This window comes from Schistocerca cancellata, chromosome 5 (assembly GCF_023864275.1).
Source record: "Schistocerca cancellata isolate TAMUIC-IGC-003103 chromosome 5, iqSchCanc2.1, whole genome shotgun sequence".
In the NCBI taxonomy this organism is placed as follows: Eukaryota; Metazoa; Arthropoda; class Insecta; order Orthoptera; family Acrididae; genus Schistocerca; species Schistocerca cancellata.
Genome location: NC_064630.1, coordinates 473,261,924 through 473,275,460, shown reverse-complemented (window position 1 = coordinate 473,275,460; position 13,537 = coordinate 473,261,924).

Sequence of the window (13,537 nt, the reverse complement as noted above, 5' to 3'; positions counted from 1 at the left end):
CTTTTTGTAGGAAGTTTAAAAATTTAAAAGTTGATGTAGTTAAATTTTGTACAGGAGTGTGTTTCCACTAGAGGCTGTGGTTTTCGAATTATCCAAGAGAAACGTACAAATGTGACCTTAAAATGTGTTTTTCTTGAATAACTTGGAAACTGTCTCCTCCAGTGAAAACGTCTCACAGTACAAAATTTAGCTACATTAAATATCTTGCAAAAAGTTTCTACTCATTTTTTCCATAGGACTGATACTAGGTCTACAACTTTGCTTCCGCCGCTTTTTCTCGAAGTTCGGAGCGTTTTTGTGAAAAACTTACAAAAAAAGTATCATTCATAGTATTGCCCATCGCTGTGTACTACATTATCCCATCTTTCGGATAGCATACGAATCCCGTGGTGGAAGAACTGGGCGTCTTCTGTGGGGATCCATGAATCGATTCAATTTTGCACTTGTTCATATGATCGGAAATCTGGCCAGCCAGAATGTATGCCACTTAGCGAAAAATGTGGTAGTCGGAGAGAGCAAAGTATGGAGAATACGGCGGAAGGGCAGGGACTCCTCATTTCAAAGTTTCCATGTATATTTTGACGGGTTTTGTGACATGGGGTCGAGCACTGACCTGCCTCAAAATTACCTTTACGTGTCTCGCTGTATTGTAGCCGCTTGTGTTTCAGTGGTGGGCTCGAACACATCAATTGCTTTCGATAATGATGTCCTGTGACTGTCTTCGTCTGTTTCAGTAGCTACGAAAACGTCCTGTCTTCCACCGCCATGCCGGTCTTCGACATAAAAATCACCGTTCTTAAGGCGTTGAAAACATTCTCTGCATGTTCTTCCACTAATATTCCCCCACCATTGGTCTTACCCAGCATTTTAAGAGCCACAGCCGCAGATTTCTACATGTTAAAGCAGAAAATTAAAACTTCCCGCAAATGGCGAGAAATGGGTACGTAAGTTGACGTACTTAATCGAGAATAACCTTATGATGCAATCACAAATCGACTAATATTTTTATGGCATTATGTTTAGAGATGCCTAAGCTTATTGTATTACACCTATGACCAAGCACCCGAACCTCTCTTGCCGCTACTGCCGTCTATTGCAAAACGGCGGAAGCAAAGTTGTAGATCTAATACTTAGCGCATAGTGAGCGAGGGAATAGGAAAATATTGTGAGAGGTATTTGGGGTCTCCAGTGGCATAAAACACAGCGCTAGGGGCAACTGAATCATCCTATACAGTACTCCGCCCCACGATTATGTCGCATTCGTTTTTATTGTTTCCGAACCCTGCACTATTTACTTACAAACACATCTCCATCACGTATTTTGTAAATTACAATGAGTCGATTCATTTTGAGAAAATACATAAAGATTAATTTTCACTGTAGGAAGTATTTGTTACAGACTATGGATAGTTCAACATTGCACATATAATATCTTATGAAATTTGTCCCCACTGGTAAAAAGAATCTGGTGTTGATGAATGGGATGTGAAATGGTTTTCCAAGAATTTTTTTCCAATATGATTCACTTTGATTTTGAAAACAGATCTGTATGTTATTTAATGAAACTGAAATTATTTTGTAAACATCCAGCTTGTTGAATCCATCTATACTTACGTTGTGTAGAAAGTGACTCCACTCATTAACCACTCAACTTTGGGATGATATAGTTCGTCTGGTGGGGGCCTTGTCTAATTGCTTGGAAGGAAAGTCATTATCTTTTGCTGAAATGTCATGCTTTAATTTCTCTTTTCTTCTTGCAGGTTTTGGTACGTGGATACAATCATTGGGAGTAGGCCCATTTTAACAAAGAAGTTTTCCATTGTATGAGACCGAATTCCTAACTGCAGAGCAGATATGGGTTAACGCTGTTAAGGTTTTTTCGATTGTGGTAACAACAAAAATTGCGTTTGAAACAGTATACATGCTAAATAAAGGCGATTAATGTATGATGTCGATTAGCTGAGTAGCATGATACTCAGTGGATCATTAGGTACGATTGCGTTCCACTCCATGCCTGTTCCCTGCGCATTATAGGCGTGTATCGTGAATTGAGGTCCTGTTATACACATACAAACACAGGTGTTTGTTTTCACTTCTAGGTCATGATGTTGCAACTGATGGTTTTAATAGGTACTACCGGTCAATGTTAATTGTTTTAAGACGATAATGTTACTGGTCCAGAAAATACAAAACATATGATTCGGGAGAACTGTGCATTTGTTGACAGATGCTTTCATACTCTCATATGGTCTCCAGTAGATTGGTTGATTCGTCGTTATGGGGGAGGCGACGAAACAGTGAGGTCATCAGTTTAATCTGATTGGGGAAGGATGGGGAAGTAAGCGAGCCGTGCCCCTTCTCCTGTAGAGCTGGCATTTGTAAGCGTCTGACACGAGCGTGAAAGTATCTTTTTGTAGGTGTTATCTAAAATCTGGCTGCTCCGGAAATCACTAACTGAAGTATTCACAGTAAACAGCTTTTCTAGAAATTTACACAGTTCAAAATGCGTACATAGGAGGACAAATCTCCTTTTCGCTCCTTTGTGTTCATCATATCCGCAATGCCGTGATGCACTTGGAGTGATTGGTATCACCGCACGGCTAGTACAGCATCTCTATGTAGCATTGCCATATTTAATCATCAGTTTGCGGAAAGCGGTAAGTTCAGGGCACGTTCAGTTAAGTGTCTTAACTCTAAAGTTAGCCGCGCGGGCTAGCCGTCCCGACTAGGCGTTTTGTAACGGTTCGCGCGGCTCCCCGCGTTGGAGGTTCGAATCGTTTCTCGGGCATGGGTGTGTGTGTTATCCTTAGCATACGCTAGTTTAAGTTAGATTACGTTGAGTGTAAGTCTAGGGACCGATGACCTCAGCAGTTTGGTTCCATAGAACCTTACAACAAATTTCAAAATTTCTAAAGTTAATTTTATGGCCGGCCGCAGTGGCCGTGCGGTTCTAGGCGACACAGTCTGGAACCGAGCGACCGCTACGGTCGCAGGTTCGAATCCTGCCTCGGGCATGGATGTGTGTGATGTCCTTAGGTTAGTTAGTCTTAATTAGTTCTAAGTTCTAGGCGACTGATGACTCAGAAGTTAAGTCACTTAGTGCACAGAGGCATTTTTTTAATTTTGTGCGATTTTCTTTTCATGTTGCCTGGATCATGTTTTCCTTATCTCGATATTACTTGCAATTTCTGAACTGCTTTACAAAATAATACATTTTAGCATGAAAACACCGCTGTAACCGTAATTGAAAGATAAAGCAGAACATATGAAAAAATAGCAAAATTATTGTATGTAGAAGAAAGAGTTGCCAACCAGTCTGTTTAAAACATGCTTTTAAAGTTCTTTGTGCAGTTTACCAGCACCGTTAATTTACTGGAGAAATAGTTTACAGTTTTTATTCTTTTCTTTGCAGTCGCAAGGTTAGATTATGATTGGTGAAAATAATTTTTCCCTGGTGTTATGTTTATGAACGCTAATGTTGATTACGAAATTCTGAATAGTTCTTAAAGACAAACTTCATATGGAAGTAAATATTTAACCTTTGTTACAATTTCAAATTGATGAAAACGTCTCCTCACAATAGAACAAGAAAGTAATTATGTCTTATTTTCCTATGTAACTGAAACTAGGAGTTCGACGCAGTCTGTTGGTTTATAATTTCATCTGAAGTCATTTCTACAGCGTTCTTGGAAATAGCATTACTTGTCTTCTAAGACTATAGCAACTTATTATGCCTGCGCCTTCACGCTCTAATTATTAGGTGCTGGTGATTAAGGCATAGTAAAGTGATACTGTAACGTTATCTCTCTTGTCATCTTTGCAACACTATGCACATAAGTATCTAAGAATTGATTTTATGGGCTTGTTTGATTACGCGACGAAGCCATGTGTGATTATCGGCTAGCTACATTCTACGTTGTCTGTATGAACTGAAGCATTTGGTTTCATGCTCTACTGAATGTACCGCCACAGGGACATTTTTACGGGTACTCTTATTCACCTGTTCATTTATTTACTTGTATGGATCATGACCCCATACAAAGAAGTAGATCACTCGTCGTGCCTACGATTTTTTTCTATCGCTTATTATTTCTTGCATCTCTGGAAATGCTTGTTAATATGAAAAATCCCGAGCCGCACCGTGGTTCGAATTTCATTCCGATAGATCGGTTCTCCTATAACTGGCTGGGAAAATCAGTTCAAAGGTCAGATTCCATTTTCTAGATTTCTGGAAAGCATTTGACATGGAGCCCCGTTGCAGGCTGTTAACGAAGGCACGATTATATAGAATAAGTTCACATATACGTGAGTGGCTCGAACACTTCTTAAGTAATAGGACCCAGTGTAGCGGTGCAAGGGGTACCAAATTTGTCATAAAGGTCCGTAAATTACTCAACTGTTAGTCTTTTTCAGTAGAGGTATTTCGTTCATTTCAAGCACGTATCAATCCGTGACGGCATCGTCCAGACACGAGTTGACAGTAATCTGAATCCGTTTCAGGAAACTAATAGTTTCTAGCACGGGATAAAATTTTATCGATTATGAAATACAACTTCTTGAAGTTTATTCAGAATAGGAAATGTTTAATTAGTAACTGCATGCCATAATTTATCTGTTTAATGTAAAGCTGTTTTTATTTTTGTATGCTTGTAAAAAGTATGAATTTAATGGTTCAAATGGCTCTGGGCACTATGGGACTTAACATCTATGGTCATCAGTCCCCTAGAACTTAGAACTACTTAAACCTAACTAACCTAAGGACAGCACACAACACCCAGCCATCACGAGGCAGAGAAAATCCCTGACCCCGCCGGGAATCGAACCCGGGGACCCGGGCGTGGGAAGCGAGAACGCTATATGAATTTATGTGCGGCTTTTACTCTTACACAAATGACTACTTAGAGTGCTAAAAGTGCGCGTGTACAGTTCGCTGACCTGTGCAGTGAATTTCGTGATTCTGAGTCGAATAGAGGCAAATCCAGTTTCATTTAGACTTAACGTGAGATAGACAAATCACGTTATTACAAAAAGTCGTTTAGCCCATCAGGGACAATTGAAACCTGCGTGCTCGATTTGAAACACGTTACACGCTGGGACATGATTGAGCTTTCCATTAAATCTCGCATAATAATTGCAAACGTGCTTGGACTTAATGCTCGAAGTTTGAAATTACTTTTCGAGACAGATACCGATTTTTGATAAGAACGAACCGAAAATGTATTCAAAATATCGAGGTTCTGTTTTAATTAGGACGCATATCACCTTGTTAATCAAGTTGCTTAGCAACACTGTAATGCAAGTCAATTCATTCATTAGAACGATTTCCGACTTAATAAGTCCCATTACACGGAATTTGCTGATCGAATGAGAGTATAAGAGTGTTCTTTTCCAGAAATGCCAATAAACCAGCGGTTTCAAAAATGGTTCAACTGGCTCTGAGCACTATGGGACTTAACACCTGAGGTCATCAGTCCCCTAGAATTTAGAACTACTTAAACCTAACTAACCTAAGGACATCACATACATCCATGCCCGAAGCAGGATTCGAACCTGCGACCGTAGCGGTGGCGCGGTTCCAAACTTAAGCGCCTAGAACCGCTCGGCCACATGGGCCGGCTGCAGCGGTTTCAAAGATTAAATTAGCAACTGTTGTGTAACTTCATTGATACTGCAGTTCACTGACGAACACTGTTCTTATTGATAAATGAACATTAATTGCACGTAGATTTTGAATACTCACCGACACTGCCAAACAGCAGGCAAAATTTCCAGTTGGTGTGATGAATGACAGCTAGCCCCAAATGTGAGAAAATGTAAGTTAATGCGGATGAGTAGGAAGATCAAACTTGTAATGTTCGGTTACAGTATTACTAATGGCTACTTGCCAGTGTCATGTCATTTAAATATCTGTGCGTAACGTTGCAAAGCGGTATGAGATGGAACGAGCGTGCAAGATATACAATAGGGTATGCGAATGGTCGACTTCTGTTTATTGGGAGAATTTTAGGAAATAGTGATTCATTTGAAAAGGAGACCGCATATAGGACGCTGGTGCGATCTGTTCTTTAGTACTGGTCGGGTGTTTTGGATCTGTACCAGGTCGGACTAAAGGAAGACATGGAAGCAATTCAGAGGCGGGCCGCTAGATTTGTTACCGGAAGGTTTGAACAACACGCAAGTGTTACGGGGATGCTTCGGGAACTAAAATGGGAATTCCTGGAGAAAAGGCGACGTTCTTTTCGAGAAGCACTGTTGAGAAAGGTTAGAGAACCTCCATTTGAAGCTGACTGCCGAACGATTCTACTGCCCCCGACATATATTGAGAGTAAGGACCACGAAGATAAGATACGAGAAATTACGGCTCATACGGTGGCAGGTAGATAGTCGTTTTTCGCTCACTCTATTTTTGAGTGAAACAGGAAAGGAAATGACAAGTAGTGGCATATGGTACCCTCCGCCACGCACCGCACAGTGTTTTGCGGAGTATCTGTGTAGATGTAGATGTTAAGGCGACGGCCTACCTCCTCCACTAGGACGATGGCTAGTAAAACACTGTAGTGTTCATATGTACTTTCTGGATGATGAATGCCGTACTTTACAGAGGACAGATCACCATCGACAGTGTAATACACTCCTGGAAATGGAAAAAAGAACACATTGACACCGGTGTGTCAGACCCACCATACTTGCTCCGGACACTGCGAGAGGGCTGTACAAGCAATGATCACACGCACGGCACAGCGGACACACCAGGAACCGCGGCGTTGGCCGTCGAATGGCGCTAGCTGCGCAGCATTTGTGCACCGCTGCCGTCAGTGTCAGCCAGTTTGCCGTGGCATACGGAGCTCCATCGCAGTCTTTAACACTGGTAGCATGCCGCGACAGCGTGGACGTGAACCGTATGTGCAGTTGACGGACTTTGAGCGAGGGCGTATAGTGGGCATGCGGGAGGCCGGGTGGACGTACCGCCGAATTGCTCAACACGTGGGGCGTGATGTCTCCACAGTACATCGATGTTGTCGCCAGTGGTCGGCGGAAGGTGCACGTGCCCGTCGACCTGGGACCGGACCGCAGCGACGCACGGATGCACGCCAAGAACGTAGGATCCTACGCAGTCCCGTAGGGGACCGCACCGCCACTTCCCAGCAAATTAGGGACACTGTTGCTCCTGGGGTATCGGCGAGGACCATTCGCAACCGTCTCCATGAAGCTGGGCTACGGTCCCGCACACCGTTAGGCCGTCTTCCGCTCACGCCCCAACATCGTGCAGCCCGCCTCCAGTGGTGTCGCGACAGGCGTGAATGGAGGGACGAATGGAGACGTGTCGTCTTCAGCGATGAGAGTCGCTTCTGCCTTGGTGCCAATGATGGTCGTATGCGTGTTTGGTGCCGTGCAGGTGAGCGCCACAATCAGGACTGCATACGACCGAGGCACACAGGGCCAACACCCGGCATCATGGTGTGGGGAGCGATCTCCTACACTGGCCGTACACCACTGGTGATTGTCGAGGGGACACTGAATAGTGCACGGTACATCCAAACCGTCATCGAACCCATCGTTCTACCATTCCTAGACCGGCAAGGGAACTTGCTGTTCCAACAGGACAATGCACGTCCGCATGTATCTCGTGCCACCCAACGTGCTCTAGAAGGTGTAAGTCAACTACCCTGGCCAGCAAGATCTCCGGATCTGTCCCCCATTGAGCATGTTTGGGACTGGATGAAGCGTCGTCTCACGCGGTCTGCACGTCCAGCACGAACGCTGGTCCAACTGAGGCGCCAGGTGGAAATGGCATGGCAAGCCGTTCCACAGGACTACATCCAGCATCTCTACGATCGTCTCCATGGGAGAATAGCAGCATGCATTGCTGCGAAAGGTGGATATACACTGTACTAGTGCCGACATTGTGCATGCTCTGTTGCCTGTGTCTATGTGCCTGTGGTTCTGTCAGTGTGATCATGTGATGTATCTGACCCCAGGAATGTGTCAATAAAGTTTCCCCTTCCTGGGACAATGAATTCACGGTGTTCTTATTTTAATTTCCAGGAGTGTATGCTCTCAATTCACGAGACTTTGCGGACAGGACGTTTGTGCAAAGTCTGGTGATCAGAAATTTCACGCCACCACCTCTCCTCTTTCCTTGCGGGCCCGGCTGTAGCGATGAATATCATTTCATCACCAGAATCCCTGCTGGTCATTCCGGAGTAGAATGCTACCGCTAGCGACCTAGGCTAAGGAGGCGCGTTCTCGCGTGTACTGAAATAGCGGTATCGACCTAGATGTCGACTTGGCTCGCGGCCTGGGCATTAGCATAGCTCCGTGTCACGCACGGCGGCAGCCTCATCGATATGCGCCCGTCGTCGATAGTGGTTCCTGCGTGTGGAAACCCCCACTCGCGGCCGCACGGTCCGGTTTCCTTGGCGGAGAAAACCGCTTAGAGCACCACGATATCGCTGGCCAGTGGCCTGCGGCCTGCTTCTCACACGTGTTCGTTTTTGATAGCTGTCGTCGCTAAGCTTTCTTGATTTATTGCAGATGTTTGGTAAATTAATGTTCAGTTCGATACACGTCGCAGGTAAAGTTGGCAGGAACGTTGTAATTTGTTGCTTATTGTATTGAGAATGGGGAACGGCTACTGTGAAAGACGAAGATAAATTCGGAAAGAAACCTGTCAAACTCGTTGTTCTATGAAACGATCTGAACGGAAATGACAAGAATTACTTTAAGAGATACAGCCATGATGAGAAATGCGGAAGGAACTTGAACTTCGTGTAGATTGTGGCGAAATATTTCCAACAGTCTGCTGGACGTGATTCGTCTAGCTGTAATTTTTTAATAATTAATCTCTGGTGCAGTTTGTGCCGAAACAGTCAATCATGAAGAGGGGAACAAGGTATTTTTACTACATTACTAAAAACTTAAAGCCGCGCGGGATTAGCTGAGTGGTCTGATGGCGCTGCAGTCATGGACTGTGCGGCTGGTCCGGCGGAGGTTCGAGTCCTCCCTCGGGCATGGGTGTGTGTGTTTGTCCTTAGGATAGTTTAGGTTAAGTAGTGTGTAAGCTTAGGGACTGATGACCTTAGCAGTTGAGTCCCATAAGATTTCACACACACACTAAAAACTTAAAAAAAATGAGATATGCAGTTGTGTTTGCCCGCGATGTTAAATTTAGTAGTTGACATCTCATTACAAAGATTGTTAATGTTAATATATGCAGGCATCTTTCCTCAGTTGCTATTTCATTGTCCTATATCTCTTTCGTAACTATTAATTGTCTCTTGCAACTGTATTTTTGTCATTGTTGTTATTAATCAAATACGTTTCAAAATGGTTCAAATGGCTCTGAGCACAATGGGACTTAACTTCTGAGGTCATCAGTCCCCTAGAACTTAGAACTAACCTAAGGAAATCACACACATCCATGCCCGAGGCAGGATTCGAACCTGCGACCGTACCGGTTGCGCGGTTCCAGACTGTAGTGCCTAGAACCGCTCGGCTACTCCGGCCAGCAAATACGTTTCAACTATTGTTTTAGACATATTCAGAGAGCTACAAAGAACTTTCTTTTGCTTAATTTCAAATATTTTGTTTTGATACTCGTGGTATTTCATAGCACCACTTTTGGGTTAACTTAATATACACGTAATGTACAAGTGAAGGCTGTATGCAGATGGTAGATTGAGTACTTACTTTAAATTTCCTGAATTTTATATGTGTCCATAGGCTCTTGTGACAGGCTTCTAGATTCAGTCCGTATTTAGAAGTTTCTGTGCAGCTGCGTGTCAAGCATACTGCACTTGACCTAGGTGCTACGATAACTAAGGCATTATGGGAACTGAAGAGGGTAGAAGTGGATGGTACGTTGAAGTGCGGAGAGAAGATGCGGTGGTGCAGAGACTTTAATGATTTGTCTTGTGCGTGTGTGTGTTTGCGTGTGTATGCACGTTTCATTTTAATTTTATTTTTTGCTAGCAAAAATAAAAAATCCACACGACCGTGCTTCATCTCTCTTCTTTATTCATGTCTCACAAAAAATAATATTATATGAACAGATTGCCATCAATGTACATCATCCATATTTCCATCAGAAATCATTGCAATATCATGACCGAAAACGGTTGTGATAGTAAATTATCATAATCGTTATTAACCGTGATTTTTTGGAAGCCAACGTATCTAGCAATTTTAACATGAATATGCCTACACTGCATGTCGCTACCAACCTTGACAGATTTTTATCAATTAAAAGTCTTGATGGCTCGGCACAAAATCACAAAAAAAAAAAAAGAAAATGAAATATGAACACAGTACATTACAATCATACGCAAACATTTGAAAGTATATCACACAACAACATAAGAATGTGAAAATAGATTTTATATCAGCCGTGCTGCTGTGGGAATGAAACGCCATACCACAAGAACTCCTTACCAGCTTTGTGTCCGTGGTGATCATACATGCTATTAAGAATTATGTCCCGTCTTTTGTAATGTCCAGAGGACAGTAATGAATAGCTGTGACTTCAGTGAAGTTATTGTCTTTGAATAGAAGTACCACTTCTGTTCGTCCCATTGCGTATTTCTTTCAGTTACCTTCTGTACTGTACTGTACTGTTGCATTTCTTTCTATGTATGGTCGAAGTTCCATCGAGCTGTGTTACTTGGTCGTGTCACATCACGCGAAATTTACTTTCGTCCTTAACTTTTGCACACTAGCAAATCATATCCAGAATCACAATATGTCACAACTAAATTCAAGGAACCTTCACGTGACCCAATAACTGCAAGTAATTGTCCCCCCACCAGGCTCCCTACGAACGAGCGACAACAGTGGGAGATAAACCAACAGTTGTGTATTACACTGACACATCCAGTAAAGCCTGTACAAATTGTGCAGCGACGTGGAACTTCCTACACAAAACCGTAGGATATTTGAGATACTGCTTGGCAACATTCACAATAACATTCTTCATTACTATTACCGTTTCTCCACTCAGTCACGACCAAACGCCATGCGTCTTTGTCTTCCACAAAACTAAGAATTGATCAGTAAGATGGTGAGCGTAGCCTTATTTACAAGAGCAGCTGAGAGACATGACGCAGTAGACCGACATAAACTTCGTTCATCTCAGCTAATTATATCTAAGTCTGTATTTATTGTCACCATTCAGAATAAAACTTTGGTGCACCAAAGTCATCTCCCGCGCGACTGTTCATGCTTTTACTTTGCAGCAACAGATGTCCTACCACTTCAGGTTATTGCGCCAAAGAGGCTGGTTCGCCTCTAGTGACATGTTCTGCTCTGCGCCAACCCTTATCACAATATGCCTCAAACAAGCGGACACTACTCCTATTTGTAAATTTTCCTTTGTCTGTGGTGTCAGATGTGTCACTTTTCATAAAATATATAATTGAAATACTTTTATTAGCTCCATCTGTGACTTGTGCTTATACCCACTCGCCGCGCGGGATTAACCGAGCGGTCTCGGGCGCTGCAGTCATGGACTGTGCGGCTAGTCCCGGCGGAGGTTCGAGTCGTCCCTCGGGCATCTCTGTGTGTGTTTGTCCTTAGGATAATTTAGGTTAAGTAGTGTGTAAGCTTAGGGACTGATGACCTTAGCAGTTAAGTCCCATAAGATTTCACATACATTCGAACATTTTTATACGCACTCGAAGAAACACTTGCGAGAATTTTAGGATGTTGTATCTCTCTTATCCAAACAATGTTTTTACCGATGGACTACTTCGTCTCTCCGCCCTCCTCCAGGGACAAAAACGAATCCAGTCTACTGTTACCAAGGGATGCCTCGCCTATCAAACTGCATCTTACTTTTCAGTTCTGCCAAAAGTATCCCTACGCCAGCCTTCTAGAATTTACGAGATGCCTCTTTTACCCCTTTCCCGGTGACATGTTTGTGCCTGCTCGTATTAGCCTTATATCTCCCGCTGTGTAACAATGGCCAAACATAGCTACCTTGCGCCTCCCTGTATTCTGCTGCTCTGCTCGATTAAGAATTCCATAAATCTCAAGCCAAACGTTGGGTGTAGATGCGGACTACATCAATCAAACGCAAAATTCTAGCCGCATGTTTCACAACGTATTACACCGTATGTTCTGCATATTTCAAACCTATTATACCATAAGTTACGGTTACCCTCAACTTAAGAAATTACGTAATAGTATGTTCGCAAATGAGGGTGGAGAGGGAAATAACTTCTCATTGCCCTGTCTCAAGTGACTTTGGACTAGTGAAAATCACATAGCTAACAAAGCCATGGAGGAGATTTCAACCTCTCTAAGGCTGACCAACTCGAGTGTTGCTGATGTGATTGTGAGGTGGAAACGTGAAGGAACAATCACAGCCAAAACAGACCTTACTTACTGACGCACAGGAAGAGTCGAGCATTGTGGCTGTTGGTTGTAAAAAATCTCATGAAATCAGCAGGAGTCATTTGTGAGTTCAAAAGTGCTGTCAGCAGTCGAACTAGCACGGTGACTGAGTGTGGGGAGTTAAAAGGTACAATGGTCAAGCAGCTCTTCATAAGCTACACGTTGGCAAGTGGCTGTTGCGCTGGTGTAAAAGAGCGACGCAACTGGACAGTGGATGAGTGGAAACGAGTGATTGGTAGTGATGAATCACGTCATACCCTGTGTCAGTCTGATGGAAGAGTTTGGGTTTGGCAAATGTATGGAGAAAGTTATCTGTCATCATGCGTAGTGCTAACAGTGAAGTATGGCTCAGGTCACGGTACGATATGAGAATATTTTTCGTGATTGGAGTGCAGTTACCTTATTCTGCTCAAGAAAACGCTAAATGCGGAAGGATATGAACACGTTTTACGGCACTGAGTACTGCATGCATTAGGGGAACAGTTCTGAGACGGTTATTGTTTGTATGACCACGACAATGTAGCCTGTCATAAGGCAGCATCTGTTAGGCAATGGTTTATGGACAGTATCATTACCGAAATGGACTGGAGAGCCCACATTCAGGACCTGAACCCAATAGAATGCTTTTAGGATGTGCCAGAATGTCGACATCGCTTCAAACCCCAGGATCCCATATGACTACCTGCTCTGGTTTCTGCTGTATAGCAAGAATGGTCTACCATTCCTCCACAGACATTCAGACTTGGCATTGAAAGACTCCCCAGTAGAGTTCAGTCTGTCACAAAGGCAAAGAGTGCTCACATCCTATGTCTACCAGAGGTGTCCGAGGTGTTACAGCTTGTACAGAAACAAGAATACAGCTGCAAAAGTCGAGTGATATGAAAAAGAAGCACTAGCTGAGAAGAGAGTGAGACTGGGCTGTGTACTGTCCACGATTTTATTCAGTCAATATATAGAGGAAGTTGTGAAGGAAAGCAAGAAAAATATGGAAAGGGAATAAAAGTTCAGGGAGAAGAAATAAAAAGTGTGAGGTTTGTCGATGACATTGTAATTCTGTCAGAGATGGCAAAGGACGATGAACGTCAACAAAAGGGTTACGGAATTTAGTCGAATTAAGTCAGTTGATACTGAGGGATTTAGATTAGGA